The 15,890-nt window shown below is 53.0% G+C and overlaps 1 long non-coding RNA gene across 1 annotated transcript; it reads right to left on the bottom strand.

Annotated features, from left to right (window-relative positions):
* Positions 1-7,909: 7,909 nt before the first annotated feature.
* LOC309966614 lies at positions 7,910-9,415 on the bottom strand. Its single transcript, XR_014326466.1, has 4 exons — positions 9,362-9,415; positions 8,642-8,659; positions 8,364-8,470; positions 7,910-8,082 (listed from the first exon to the last, which is right to left on the bottom strand). It is a non-coding gene; the product is annotated as an uncharacterized lncRNA (long non-coding RNA).
* Between the last annotated feature and the right edge of the window lie 6,475 nt (positions 9,416-15,890).

Here is a 15,890-nt window from a genome sequence, read left to right as displayed (position 1 = left end):
GACAAAGGAAACCAGCTCAGGAGGGTAGATATGCTCAGAAATGTTATCTCTTGCCAGGAAGCCATCAGTCTCACTCGCCCCTTTGGAGAGGCGAGGCTGTCTCTTTTCCAGGAGACCTTCCAAGACCCTGTTCTTGGCTCTGACTTCGTAGATGTGCCCAGACAATTCTTCCCATACATGTCATTCCCTGGCCACTGGAAGATCTGGGGCTTCACGTCTGGATTGAGCTACTCACGGGATTTATAGGGAGAGACTCTGGGGCCTCTAGGCAGCTTGAGGAAGGTGGGGAATGCCCAGGTGGGGAAGCTGGCAATATTAAGGTTGGGTGACTTCACAGTTGTGTCCAGGATTATACACTTTGAGCTGAGGATATACCATGGCCCTTTGAGCTGCTGCAAAGCAGATTTGCCCCGTTACCTGTCCTGTTGTTTCCTGTCCCCTCCTTGGAGGGGTTTATTCTAGCTGTGTGCTTTTCTATTCTCTCTGCACTGTGTGCTCCCTCCACTCCTTGCCCAGGTGAGATAGACCTTGCCCATCACACAGACTTCACGGGCCTTAGTGGTGGGGATGATGCTTAGAGAAACCCAGTCACTACAGCACGCAGACACCAGCTTGGAGATCCAGCGACTGTCCGTTTCTCAGTCTGCTGACGATCTAGGGCTCCCTTTCCTGTGACTCATTAGTACCCACTCATTAGATGAGTGGAAGGAAGTGGGAGGCTATGTATGTGTTGAGGTTGGGGGGAGGGTGCTTAGAGGCAGATGGGGGAGGGATTTTCCTGAATGACGTGGGGCCAGAAGGGACCCCAGTGGGGTCACAGCAGTTATCGCAGCTGTTCTGCATTCTTCACCGTCCCCAAGGTACTCCCTGCAGCCTCTGAGCTTGGGCGTAACCTCCAGCAGGTGTGGGAGTTGTGTTGGGGGCGGGGTGGTCTGTACGTTTAGCTGAGGTGCCTGGATCCCCCTCCAGAGACCTTTGCCTCTCCCTCTGTAGTTCTCTTTCCACTGCCAGGGTGCTCACTGGAGGCCCAGGTAGAAAGGACAGCATGGGAAGAAGTTGGGACAGGATGTGGTGAGCCTGGTGTTCACGGAACTCAGAAGATGGGGGGGGGGCAGGAGGGACTTTCACAGGCGCCCCAGAGGCAGGACCTGGTAAATGTCAAACCACATCCTGTTGTGAGTCCCCGAGATGGTGCAGCGGCAGGTGCGTTGCTGTTGCTACTTGCGCTGATGATACTTAGAGATAAAGAGCCTGACAGCCAGCACTGGGTTCAGGCACCCCATCTCTTCCCCAGCTGTCTTCTAAAAGACCCCAACCCGCTGCTCTTTACTTCCTGGATTCAAGGCCATTCTCCTTTCAACACTATTTTCCCCTCGTCATTCAAGGCCCTGGCCCTCTTTCCAGGTGCCAGGGCTCCAGGTGCCTCTTGTGAACTGTGGGATTCCGGGGTCAGCACTGACCCCCTTACACTACAGACAGCCTCTGAGACTATGTCACAGATGGGACTGGTTTGTGTCTGGGAAGAGCTTAGATTCCCCGAGCTACCTTCTGCATGGTGATCTGGGGCCTGCAGACTTTGGGTCACTGGATCTGAAGAGCAGAGCCTGACGATTCCTTAGAGATCACTTGACCCAGTCTCCTCACTTCGCAGAGGAGGAGATAGCAGCCCAGAGAAGAAAATTGTTCCGAGCTATGCAGCTGTGGACAGAGGAGGACCAGAAGCCAATGTCCTGTGTTTTAGCAGCTCCTGGATCTCAGGCAAAGCTTAGGGGAACGTGGGCTGTATGTTGAGTGGTGATCTTGCTGTGAATTTTATGAACCACTTATAGAGAAATAAATAAGACACAATGATCAGATCCGAGATGGCCTGAGGATGGGAGGTAACTATGATGAACACAGAGTTAGAATTCTGCAGAAACTAGAAAGTTGGAGAGATGAGCTGAAGAAACATGATAATATTAAACAAGTACTCCCTGCCACCCTGCCCCCCCTCCCACCCCGCAAAGAGAGGAAACCTACTGTCTGAACACGGGAAGGGGACTATGGGCTCACAAGCAGTGCATGTGGAGAAGACCCAGGGTTTGAGTCGAAAGTGAGCTCTGTGAGTCAATAGGATGATGTGGGTCCAGACACTGAAGAGTTGCCCTCATGGGATCAAAGCAGAAAGTATCGAGAACAGGATGCGAAGCTCCCTCTTCCCCTCCGTAGGTCAGAAGAGCACACTTTTAGAAAAGTAGGAGGATTAAAAACAAATGTAGAGGCTTCCCTGGTGGTGCAGTGGTTAAGAATCCGCCTGCCAATGCAGGGGACACGGGTTCGAGCCCTGGTCCGGGAAGATCCCACATGCCGCGGAGCAGCTAAGCCTGTGCGCCACAGCTACTGAGCCTGCGCTCTAGAGCCTGCAAGCCACAACTACTGAGCCCGCGCGCCTAGAGCCTGTGCTCCGCAACAAGAGAAGCCACCGCAATGAGAAGCCCACGCACCGCAACGAAGAGCAGACCCCGCTCGCCGCAACTAGAAAAGGCCTCGCGGAGCAACGAAGACCCAACGTGGCCAAAAATAAATAAATAAATTTATTAAAAACAAAAAACAAATGTAAACCTTTCAGAAGAGAGTGGCTGGGCTTTGGAGAGTAGGAGTGCTCAAAACTGTCCCGTATGAGACAAAAATTGAGAGAACTGTAAATGTTTAGCTTGAAAAATAAATCTTTAGCCTAGCAATAATTATCATAACAGCAGCTAATAGTTACTGACACTGTGATCACAGCTTTATATGTTGTGTGGACTAAATAAGACAAAACCACCTTACGAAGTCGGGGTTGTGATTGAGACCATTTTGTAGGCAGGAAAGCCGAGTCTCAGAGGTGGTCACTTACCGAAGATCACAGAGCTGATAAGGGCAGATCTAAGGCTTGAAACTATGTCCCTTTGGCTTTAAAGTCCATGTTCTTTGTTGGCATAATGGTCTCATCTATCTACTGCGTACTTTTTCCGTTTTGCAGACTCAAGCTTTTAAAGGTTCTGCTTGTTCTGTCTCTCATAGATTTGTGGGCTCCACTAGAGGTGGGCATGCTAGCTGTCTTAAGAAGGACTCTCACAGGCATATAATCATGACCAATGCTTAGCACTGCAGTGAGATTTATGGAAACCTAACGAGGACAAATTTCTTCATAGCACTGTCCAGTGACGAAGTGGCCTACCTAGACAGGTGGAGAGTTCTCTGTCCCAGGACAGATCAAGGATAACTGGGGGGATTCAAGACTCTGAAATGCCTGCTTCTTTACCACCCAGAGTGTCTGTGGGTCCAATATCCAGTCAAAGTCAAGACCCATGGTGGGAGTGAGGGTAAAAGGGCTGAGCTGTAACCACTGGAGTGGCCTAGAATGTGGGCAGCTGGGGTCACGCCCAGGACCGCCATCAAGTCACTATTATAAAACCCACTTCCTTATGTCAGCGAATCTGGTCAGGATGTGGCAGGGGATGCAACCACGGGAAACTCTGGCATGCAATCTTTCTGTCAAGACCACCCTTACACTCACAGAGGACAGCTGAGATAAGTTAGAGCTAAGTTAGACAAAACTTCTGTGAAAATAGGCACAGTTGTTGGCTCACTTTCAGCTCTGTTTGCTGATGTGCAGATCCATCCACTCACCCATTTCCCCAAGAAGCCCTCCGAGGAGTCCAGGTGCAACAATAGATGGAGATGGAGGAGAAAAGACATGCAGCTGGGACCTTGGGGGCGGGGTGGGGTGGTGAGCAGAGACTGTGTCATTTGCTGCAGACAATAAATCCCCAGGAGAGCCAGAGACTGTGGTGTGCTAAGAACCCAGGGATTTCAGACCCACAGGCAGCAAAGGAGGAGAAAGTACTCAGGATGCGAGGGGAGGATATCCAACCTTAGACTGAGGCAGGAAATGCTTTATTTTGGGGGCCAGGAGCGGGTGTATGACATCTCACATTATGGGGTCTCAAGGCCCAGAGATCACCTTTCTGGAAACTATGGGAGTCCGCCACAAGTAATGAGAATGAACTGTAGTTACAATTGTTGCCCAGGCTTGGTGGCCTTCAATACTGTGTTGCCCTTCAATTGCTACAGGGCAATTTCCATGGACATGGAAAAAGGGAACTTGGTGATGGAAGTTTAAGAAGAGGTCAGTGGGGTTGCAGATGACAGCTTCATCCATAGGTTAGTGCAAAGCTAAGAACTGACCTGGGGTCTTTAGCCATTTCTTGACTTACATCAGCATCTCCTAATCCCTAAACGTAATACACCGAGGTGTGAGTGTGTTTTCCTTGTACACATATAGCTTCCAGAGAGGTCTCAAGTACCAATCTTCCATTCCCACACCCATCCCTAAGCAGGTCAGCCTCAGGAGGCTCTTCCTGTATAGGACCATTGGGGCTGTGTGTCACACACACTGTGAGGGGCTGAAGTTGGGCAGGCTCCCCTTCTCTGGGTCACTAGGGAGGAAGCAAAACAGAGAAATGGCTCAGGGCAGGAAACGCAAGTGTTAGTATCTGTCAAAATCCGTTGTTCTTATCCCGACCTCTCTTGTTCTAAAATCCTTTTTTTCTCTTCCTTACTCGTCCCTAGTCATTTACTTAAGAGAGAAAAAGTCTTTGTCTCTTGGATGGTCTCAATGTCCTCTACCTGCCCCATCCTTGGCATCCTTACTACCCAACCTTACGTAGCCTGCCCTGCCCCCGCAACCCCAGGGCAGTAGGAAAGGCTGCAGGTCTTTACTAGATCCTGGTGCTGATAGGAACATTCTTCTTCCGGCCAAGTGACAGTGACTCAAACAGCCCTTCCCCACAGGAGTCCCATTCCCCCCACCAGGATGTCACCCAACATGACCAGCTGGATGCTTCCTTTCCCCTCCTAATTTCTGAGTAAATCTCTAAAGGTCACAGGGTTGAGGTTCCTCTCCTGGAGAGCTACCCATGTGGGGGTCGAGCTGTGCCCCTTGGAATGGTGAGAGCTTGGGGGACCACAGGCGTTCTTCTAGAGATGCCTGGCTTCTGAGTCTCTTCAATCAGTAAGCTTTGCCCCTGTACTACATTCTGCCCACAGATTTCCTTAATGGGATGAAGTTTGGATTAGCCTGGAGACTGGAATAGGTCGACAGGCGCAGGTCAATGAGCAATTGCTTTAGTGCTTCCCATTCCAGGAGAGACTCTGGTCTCAGAAACGCCCTCTGGGCCCCTTTAATTGGAGCGACTATGTGTCCTGGTTTGCCAGGACAATCCTGGCTTACCCTTCCTGTCCCAGCATCTTATCTTTCACACTCAATAGCATCCTCATTCTCATAATAAACGATACGGTTGCCCTATATCTAATCCATCTTGGCTCAGTTTCACCTGAGGAAGAATGGACGGGTTGGCTAGAATTGGTCCGGAAAGATCTATTTCGATTATAGAGAAAAAGGTAGAGGCAGAAGAAATTAACTTCCCAGTGCCTGTGAATTGAATGCTGGGGGCAGAGCTGTCTGAGAGAGACAAGGAAAGGGCTGTAAAGATTTGGGAAGAGGGGCCTCCCTGGGTCAACGTAGGGTGGGGACCAAATGGAATTTCTTCATCTCTATTATGTTTCCAGGAGTGAGAAGGTGACATACACAGAGTCATCCATCCTCCAGGGGACATTCGTTCCTTCGTTCCTCACTTTGACAAACCCCAGGTGCCCACCAGCAACTCCCCCCCACATCCTCCCACCTGCTAACGCCTCTGCTTTTAGCACCCCAAAGATGACAGCCACCAAGCCCGCAGACGCTCCTCTCCTGCCTCCACCCCGACCCTCCTCACAGCTCTGCTTGCACAAACCCTTGGCTCCAACACTCCCTGCTTGGCCCGCTCCTTCTGTTCCAGGCCTCATTCCGTCTGAGGCATTTGCTTGTCTCTTGAGCTGCTTATCTCCCTGTCCCGCCCTTGTGAGGAACCGCCGCACGTGTCTAAAGAATGGGAGGGGTTGCTTTTGTGGGTGCTGGTCTAGAGTCTAAACGCAGTCTCCTTTGGGGATTCTTTAGTCATTACCAAAACAAATACACAACAGCAGCAACAAGGAAAAACACTACAGTTTGAGAAATCTTGAGATGCTCATGACTGATGGGAAATGATGGGCACGTGATAAGTTTCCCAGGCCATCCCTCCCCTGGGCCATGTCCTTTCCTGGCCTGTGTGAGCTGGGTCCAGAGAACCCCTCGTCTCCCACTCCTGATACGCAGTGTAGTGGGATGAATAATGTCACCCCAAATTCACGCCCACCCAGAACCTCAGACCGTGACCTAATTTGGAAATAAGATCTTTGCAGATATTATTTAAGAATCTTGGGATGAGATCCTTCTGAATTTAGGGTGTGCCCCAAACCCAATGACTTGGGTCTTGGTAAGAGAAAGGAGAAGGAAGCTTACATACAGAGATACAGGGAAGAAGGAGACATGAAGACAGAAATAGAAGGTTGGGGTGATGCCACCATGAGCCAAGGAGGCCAGGAGCCACCAGAAGTGGGAAGAAGCAAGGAAGGCTTCTTCCTGAGAACTTTGGCAGTGACCGTGGCCCTGCCAACACCTTGATTTTGACTTTTGCCCCCAGAACCGTGAGAGAATACATTTCTATCGCTTTAAACCGTCAAGTCTTTGTTACAGCACCCTGGGGAACAAATATACTCAGGAATCCAGGTGTCTGTTGCTGCAGGTCCTGGCCCACACTTTGGGAGCAGCTGCTCCAAGGCCACCCAGCGACTTTGTGAGCAATCAGTTCTTGGTCACGACTTGGGAAAAACTTCCTGAACTGCCGTCTTCAGGACAAGGTGCCACAGTTTCACAGCTTACCAGTCATTTGATCTATGAACTGTGGTTTCTTCTCCTATGAAGTTGGGAGAAAAACACCTGCTTCTGGGATCATTGTGGGGATTGGCTGGGACAACACGTGTGCCAGCCCGAATCCTGGAGCAAAGCAGGCTATAAGGACTCCACGTTCCCCACCCTCTCCCAGCTTCCAGAACCGCTTTCTCACCCCCAGTGCTCTGCCTCAACGAACTTACCCAGAGCCTCTCTCAATGGTCTGTCTTCTGTCCCGATGGCATTCCTCTCCTCCCTGGATGCAGCGTTCTACCACAGTGATTGTAACCTGCAGTAGCATTTACCCCAGTAAGGGAACGGTCTCCACCCAAGTGGGTGCACTCCACACACTACATTTGGGGTGACCCGGTCTCCACTCCATCAAGTGAAGGAGCCTGTTGGAAGAGACACTCAGGTGCAGCCCCCCAGCCCCCAATGGACCCTGCTCCCCTTCGCCATTCCTCCTCAAGGCCTGACCCTATGTGTCCCACCTCCGTGAAATCTCCAGGTTTCACACTTCAGTGTTTTCAACTCTATGCCTTCTTTAGGATTCTAACTCAGGCAAAGTAGAACTAAATCTTATGCCCAAATTCTGAAAGCAGACAAGATGGAAGTGTTAAGAACCAACACAGATAAACTCTAAATGCGTAAGGAGTGAAACTCGAATCTGGAATTGAGAAATGATCAGACATTCTAACCTACAGGTCGCCCTGTCCTCCGTCCAGCGCTGAGCTGGGGGTTACGGTTCACCTCCATTCATCCTTATGCCATCAATATGCAGGTTTTCCAGAGTCCAGCTCCTTGCCCTTCAAACTAACCCTACCCACTGGGGCCCAGAATACCCAGGTGTGGACCATGGGGTCCATCCTCCATCAGGACGAACAGGAGGAATCGACATTGGTCAGAGAGGAGGGTCCATCACTCTGTATGCCTGAGGGGTGGTGATTTCCCTAAATCAGAGGTAGAACAGGGAAGGGCAGAACTCCATAGACACTCCTGGGACACAGTCAAGCCCACCATGACACTTTTATTACTTTAATCAATTTCAGATTCAGTGGGGAGGAGCTCAGTCTGCAGGGAAGCTGAGAGAAGGGACAGACATCCAAGTAGGAAGGAGATAAAAGAAGGTGGAGAGAGAGAAACTCTTGAGGAACACAGACTGGAAACATGTTAAGGAACATCTAAGGAGAGGATGAAGAATGACTCAGGATGCACTTTTGGAGCTGGTCTCAGGAATCCTTTTTCTTAACCTGAGGAAAAGAGGACATTGTCAGGGTGCCAGGGGTCACCGAACAGTACGAGTGGGTCAGAGGAAGCGGACTCTAGGGCTTGATTTCGGGTAGAGCTAGTTGATTCTCCCCATCCTCTAAAGCTACATTCTGTGATGACCTCGGACATTGTCCCCCGTCTGGCAGCCCCACTATAACTCCATTGAGGTGCCAGGACATGACTCTGAGACCCCCTCAGTTACCCTTCATGACATTCCACCCTCTCCCTTCAATCACCTGTCCCATCCTGCCCTCGTCCTTACCATGGCCATCAGCACCAGGGCGCTGACCAGCACAGCATAGAGCGTGGCCTTCCCCAGCAGGATCTCATAGAGGATGGTGGCAGACAGGACCCCTTGCTGGTAGGACGCTGTTGGCAGGAAGGGAGAGCAGGTAGCTACCTGTGAGCAGGGATCTCCGGTCTCCTTGCGCACGCACCACCCACCCTTCCATGCCCCACCAGGGTTCATGGGTTTTGCATTCACTGGTTCCAGAGCAAAGACCATGGGAGATGGAGACAAAGGAGCAGGGGGCCACTTACCCGAGGTGAGGCCACAGTCTGAAAGAAAAAACGGGGAGGGAAATGGATGAGAGAGTCCATCGTCAAAAGCAGATTCAAAACTAAGCCAGCGTTCCTCAGCCCAACAGCTGGCAAGGTGCTAACTCTTGCCAACAACCACGTGAGCTTGGAAGTGGAGCCTTCCCCAGTTGAGCCTTCAGAGAAGACTCCAGCTTTGGCTGACACCCGATTGCAGCCTCCTGAGGAAGACGAGCCAGCTCAGTTATGCGCACATTCCTGACCCATCAAAACTCTACAATAACAAATGTGTGGGATTTTGAGCTGCTTCCAAAAGAACCAAGAAAAACAAAAAACTAAGCCAGACTTGTAGTCAGCACAGACTCCCAGGCTCAGGGCAGCCTCTGGTCAGAGTCCCAGCAGCGCCTTCCTTCTGTTTTGGCGATGTGGCCACAGCATCCTCGAAGGTCATGGAACATGGCAGCACTGAAGGGGATGAGGACCCACTGCTCAGACCCTGAGCTGTGCAGGCGCGTAGGGAGGGGGACCTTTCAGCACAGCTGAGTTGGGCTGACCATCTGGGATGTGGGGGAGGAAGTAGCCCGAGGTGCCCTGTCCTCCCTCACGGGGGGCTTCCCACACCCTCCCCTTCATTCTGCATCTCGTCTCTCTGCTCTCCTCCCTGGACCTCCCCCTCTGTCTGCTCTGCCTCCCTCCCTGCCGAACCCTCCCGGAGCGGCTCACCTGCTCGGCCCCGGACCTCGGCACTGATGTTTTGGGTGACGGGTTTGGGCCTGTCCTGCTTCCACTCGTCCTCGTCCGAGACCCCGTGGAACCAGGCTTGGCAGCGGAAGAGGTTGCGAGGGTTGTACCAGAAGCTGGCGGAGACCCTCAGCCGGCTGCTCAGACAGTAGCTGGAGTCATTGCGGCTGGGGTCCTCCTTGTGGGGCTGAGGGTCCGTGCTGACCCCCGTCTCGACCTGCTTCCCGTTCACCCACCAGCTCAGCTCCACGTGGTCGGGGTAGAAGCCCGTGGCCAGGCACACGAGCGTGGCCTTCTGGGTCCGGGAGATCTCTGCTGCTGACGGCTCGAACACAGCCACCTTGGGTGGGGTCACCTTGCTCAGGTCGTCTGGAAGGGAGAGGGGTTGGGAGTACGGGTGCCTGGAGGGCCGCCTGTGCGTGTGAGTTGGGGGCACAGGGAAGGGGGCCACGGGGTCATCGTAAAAGGAAATCACGTGGTAGTAGGTCCTGGTTGTTTGTTTGGGGGTCACCACCCGCTCCTCTGTGACTGTGCTCCCTCGGCCTGCCTGGCCTTTGTATTGACCCTACGACAGCCCTGTCTCCTGTGTCCCCAGCCCCTAAGGTGGCCTTACAAATGGCACTGCCCAACATTCTGCGTAATGTCTCTTCTTTCCCCTTATTTGATTTCTTATCCATCAAGAAAAGCTTACCTGTCTTTTTCTCCCCATAATATGTAGTCGTTATTTAAATAGAGCAGTGGATTGGAGGCAGAAGAACGGAATTCAAAGCTTGGAACTGACTCTGCCCACCAACATGACTTTAGACAGTCTCTCATTGTCTCTGCATCATTTTTCCTGCTTGTGAAGGGAGAATCCCAACACCACCGACTGTGCAGCGCGGGGGTGGAGATGAAATGATATAAGGGTTCAGAAAGCCCCTGCCCAGCTGGGTGACTTGTATGTGAGTCTCAGGGGTCGAGGAGTAAAGGGGATTTGGGGCTAAGGGGGTCATTTGGGGGTGGGGTTTTCTTCAGATGACAGGATACAGATGGTATATTGGGGGGCACCACGTGAGGACAGCCTTTTGTATTAGGGTGCGCTCATGAGAATGGGAGGTTTTCTTTCTTTCTGCTGCTTCAGCGGGTCATCCTAGCCATTCCTCTGCCTCCAGGTACCCCTGAGTTTCCTCAGCTCAGGCAGATAGCCTGTGTTTCAAATGCAGGCATCTTCAACCTTCTTTGTCCCTTTGATGCCACGTATTCTACTTCACCCTACCAGCAAGCTTCCTCAATAGGCATGAGATCATCAGAGCAACTTCTGCTCTCAGCTGTCTTGCTACAACTAAGCCCCTGGTGCGTGGCGTCCTCGAGGGCTCCAGGTGAAGGCGGTCCAGTTAATGCCCCTGCGGCCTTTCCACTTGGCTGGCTCACTGCTTCTCGGCCCTCCTACAATCATGTTATTCTGCTCTTTGCTGTTTATCGATTGTTTTGTTTGTTTCTGAGCAATTCTGTTAAAAGGAAGACAACTCACTCTAAAGAGATCTAGTTTAGGCTGGAAGATGGAGAAAATGTTCTTCTAACGGACTCTTCACATTTCCCTGGATGTGACCTGACTAGCGGGCTGGCTTCTTGGGTGTGTGACCTGTGCACACAGATTCATTTTTCCGAGGTACTGGATCATTAAGGGGCCAGGGCTTGGGACCCACATTTACCTGGTTCTGAGGTCTCCTGCTTTTCTCCACCCTGGCTGATTACAGAAACCCAGCTTTCCTCTGGGAACAAACACTTCAGCTGATCCTCATTGGCTCCATCTTAATTCGCCTAACTGCAAGCACCCTTGCTGTTGTCAAATCATCCAGGTAAATATACTGGTATTGAGGGTTTCTTCCCCTCTGGAAGCTCAATACTCCCACAGCAGGTGACCTTTAAGGTCCTTTTCCAGCACAAAGAGCCTAAGATCCTCCAGGGAATGTTCCTCAGCTCACAAGCAAAGGATCTGCATTTTAATGTATGTCCTGCCCCACCTGGCTGTTTAACTTAGAAGACATGGTGTGAGGAGGGAGATTTCCAGCTAGGGGATGAGGGGGGTACGTTTGGTGAGTAAATCCACCCAGTGGCCCAGGTTCCCATCTAGCCCCCGTGTGCTGTACACACAGCCTGGCCCTCAGGGGTCTGGGGCTTAGGAAGAGAGGAAGAGGTTTTAAAGCTAATTTCAAATCCAAACTTCTAAACAGTAAATCAACAAACCCCGCTGATTTTCTCTCCCTCATGCCTCGTGTTTCTCTCTCTCACTCTCTGTTCCACACTCTTGTTTGTCATCCTTTTTCTCCTGTGTTCACAGTGGAAGCCTCCATCTGCACCTCCCAGGAGCCGGCTGTGCAGGGGGCCGCATCCTGCGCTCATTCCTGCTCGTTCCTGCCCCTCGGGCTCATTCTCCCCTTTGCATCAGCTACACCCTCCTGCCCTTCCCCCAGCCCAGATTGCCCTCCTCGGTCTTTTTCTCAATCAAGCAGCTCTCAGAGTCCCAGTAAATCCTCTTTCTCCAATGCTCACCCTGTCCCTAAATATCTCAGAAACAAAGAGACCAAAGCCCCCCTTTCCCTCTGTACAAATTCCCGTCCCGGGATTATCCCTACTCCAAACCCTCCCCACCCAATATTCCCCACCTCCCTTGCAGAGTTGACCCCCAGATGGACAAATGGACACGCGCCCCAGCTCCAGCCCGCAGCACCCATCTCTGGGGACCCCCCAGGAGCCGGGCTGGAAGGAGGGGAGGCATCCAAATCTTACCTATGACCGTGAGCCTGGTGCCTGGGCCAAAATACTGCTCATAGGAGCACAGTGAGAAGCCCCGCACTCAAACCCCCGCAGCTCCAGGCCGCTCCCGGGTCCCAGCGCCCCGCTTCAGTGCTGCGAGGGGACCAGGTGCCCGCGGCCGCCCCGCCACGCGCTCGCCGCCTTCCATTCCGCCCCGCCGTCGCTGCCGGGCCCGCGGACACTCACCCACCACGGTCAGCCGGCTGCCGGCCCCGAAGGGCAGGGCGGCGCCTGTAAAGCACAGCCCCGGGGCTCCCCACCGAAACCGAGGCGCGCCGCCCGCGCTCACCTAGCACCGACAGCCGGGTGCCCGGCCCGAAGTACAGGGGCTGAGTCACGGCCCCCCAGCGCCGCGCAAAAACCCGCCGCGCGTCCCGCCGCGTCCCCGGCGGCAGCGTCCCCGCTCACCTAGCACCAGGAGCCGCGTGCCCGGCCCGAAGTACTGAGTGTCAGTGCTCACAGCTTCAGGGCTCAGCACAAAAAGGGGTCCCGCGGCCCTGCTGGCGTCCTGAACGCCCCGCTCCTAACGCCCCAGGGCACCCCGCTCACCTAGCACAGTCAGCCGGGTGCCCGGCCCGAAGTACTGAGTGTCAGTGCTCACAGCTTCAGGGCTCAGGGTCCCGCGGCCCTGCTGGCGTCCTGAACGCCCCGCTCCTAACGCCCCAGGGCACCCCGCTCACCTAGCACAGTCAGCCGGGTGCCCCCGCCGAAGAACAGAGGGTCGTTGCTCACAGCCCTGAGGCCCAGGACAAAAACCGCCGCTGCGCTCTCCTGATGTCCCAGACTCAGCCCAGGTCCCCACCGACCCCGAGCACAGCCCCAAATGGAGATGGGCAGCAGCCCACCTCTCTCCAGCCCGCCCGAGCGAGCGCTCAGGGACCCCAGCTGCCCTCCTGACCCAGCACAGTCAGCTTGGAACCATCCCCAGAATACAGCTCGGTGTGCACACAGCCCTGGGAACTCAGGCACAAACTTAGCCTTCCCTGAGAGCAGCCCAGGAGGGTCCAGCGTCCACTCCCCAAAAGCCAGGATTCAGGAGGTCATCCAGGCTGGGCAGCCCATCCTCCCTCCCCCCTGGAGCAACCTCCTTACTTAGCACCGTGAGCCTGGTCCCTGGCCCGAAGTACTGCTCACTGTAGGAGCACAGTGGGAAGGGGCTACCAAGAATTCCTCCCTCTTCCCCTCCTCCCCTGGCACAGACTGGGGCCACCCTCCTTCTCCCTGGCTTCTCTCTTCCCACCTCTCTTCAGAACTAGCTGGACACAGAAATCTGGGCCCTGCCTGAGGTCATCCCCCATTTGCAGACAATGAGCTTGGCTTGGGGATTTACAGTGGTTGTGAAATTGGAAGGGGTATTTGTGATGGAGATTTTGCTGGACTGGGAAGTGTTCCAGGCTAGACCCCGCCTCTTACTACTTCCGTGACCTGCAACCTCCCTGGCCTTCGTTTCTGCAACTGAAAAATGGGGTCATATCTTCCCCACAGCGTTGTTGCGAGTGCTTAACAAATTACACACCTGCAAGTACTTTGTCAAAAGACAAGGTTTGTGAAAAGCACAGAATCATGACTCCACTTTGTGGCTTGATTTTTCACTTTCCTGGAAGCTGAGTGTGGAGCAGGGAGGGGCAGAGGTGATCACGGAGTCTGGATCCCTGCGAGATCACATCAGGGACCCGCTCAGGAGATCTCTCCCAGCTACTCTCCCCATGCAGGAGCCCCACCCGGGCAGGTGGAGCTATTTTCTGAGGCTGGGCTTTTTGTAAAAGCCCTTCCTCTAACTGAATCATCGTGCCCCCCCCCAGTCCCCACAATGTTACACTGTGATACAAAAATGTCCTCTCGTATTGTCCCCCTCCTCTAACGACTGTGTGGAGGCAGGAAGTGCAGATGGCAGAGCTTGGTCTGATTGAGTGGGGTGGGAAAAAAACCTCAGAGTAATCGAAGGTGGGGAGGGGCTTGGGGAATGTTAGGGTGCTAGTGGAGGGGGAAGGGGACAGAGAGGCCCCTCCTGGAACCTACGCCACCCTGAGGAGATCTCCTATGTCATCAGGGCTCCCCTCTGGGACTCACTGTGCCCACCTGCACAGACTGGCATTTATAGTGAGGCACGTGGGAGGAGCATCCCTAGAGCAGGGGATGGCAACTCAGGGCAGGAGGACACACAGCCTGGAAAGCTCTGCGATTCCTCATTGCTTCCTGAATAGGGTCCGAGCTCCTTCCCCTTCATTAGTCCACAGACACGCAATGCACATCTACTATATGCCAGGCCTCACGCTGGTTGCAAGGACAGAGTCCACTCTCAAAGCGGGAAGCCCCAACCTGCCTTTTCAGCCTTACGACTTCCATCTTGGACCTCGCAGACCCGCTGAGCAGAAGTACCTGACCCTGTAGTTTTATATCCTGTTCATACATCCGACTATCATGACCTCTCTCCCACATGGCTAACTGAGACCGGTTCTTCCTTTGAAGAACTGCCACCGTCTCAGACTCTCCCCTGATGGTCCCCGTCAGAAACCTCTTGCTAGCCTCTGCCTGCATTGTCGGAGACAGATCACCTTGCTATTGCAAGCATCACCGTGTGTGTTAACTTTCTATTCATGAATTATCCCCCTATGAGCAGGGAAGCTTCTTGGGGACTGTGACCTGGATATCTTTGTTTTCTTGAAGGTTACTAGCAAATGTTGCAATGATATGTGCTTAACGAGTAGGTGCCTCTGCTCATGCATACATGTAGACATATGTGTTTGTGCATGTGTGTTGGTATAGGTGCAGACACCCATGTTAGAATGCACGCAGAGTTCCAGTAGTGGGAGGAGGCTGTGTGCTGCAGGCCTGTGTGGGGGGTACAGATGGCTGTTCCAGGCAGCCCTTAGGGTGGTATCTGCTCCTGCATTGGGTCACTTTGGGCAAACTCATTGATTCATTCATTTCTTTAAAGAGAATTTATTGGGTTAGTACACTGAACCAAGGTACTGTGCCACATCGCAAGGATACTGTAATACCACACAACCTGGTCCTCAAGGAGCTGACCTTCTAGTGGGGGTGCCAGACAAGGAAAGAGGTAGTTTCCATCAACTGTGGTCAGTGGCAGGAAGGAGATGCACACAGGGTACTGTGATAGCAAAATGCAGGGAGAATTTCATCCATTTGCATGGAGTAAGGGGCAAAGATCCTCCAGAGGCAGCTACTTGCTGGGGAAGACGTCACCGTTGAATCCGCAAGGATGGGTGGGAGCGCACATGAGTCATTCCAGGTAGAGGAGTGCAAGATGGCCTGAGCGCCAGTGACTCGTGGGTTCAGGGTGACGGGAGTGAGGGTGAGTGTGGATAAAGTGGTGGAGGACAAAGGTGGGTCTTTTATGCCATCCTGCGGACTTTGGGTTACATCACCATGGTGACAATGAGACAGTAAAGAGCTTTGAAAGGATTTCTAGAAATACCAACAGGGCTGATCCTTGGTTTTAGGGAAACTGATTTTGTATCCTCTCAGGACTGATCAGGGCCATATTCACACACATTTAATTCACTAGAGTGAAATTTATATCCAGCTTCGTAACTTAAACTGGAAGGTACATCTGATAATGAGAATAGATAGTAATTTCTCTTCTTCTCACCTGGAATCACTCCTTGGTGATGGAGAAAGCTGAGTAGCGCCCTCAGGGAGACAGTGGAGAGAGCGTGGGTGACGCACATGACACCCAGCTTTGGTGGCCGTG

Source organism: Leucopleurus acutus (genome assembly GCF_964270905.1).
Source record: "Leucopleurus acutus genome assembly, chromosome: 9".
In the NCBI taxonomy this organism is placed as follows: Eukaryota; Metazoa; Chordata; class Mammalia; order Artiodactyla; family Delphinidae; genus Leucopleurus; species Leucopleurus acutus.
This window is presented reverse-complemented; position numbering and strand designations above follow the sequence as displayed.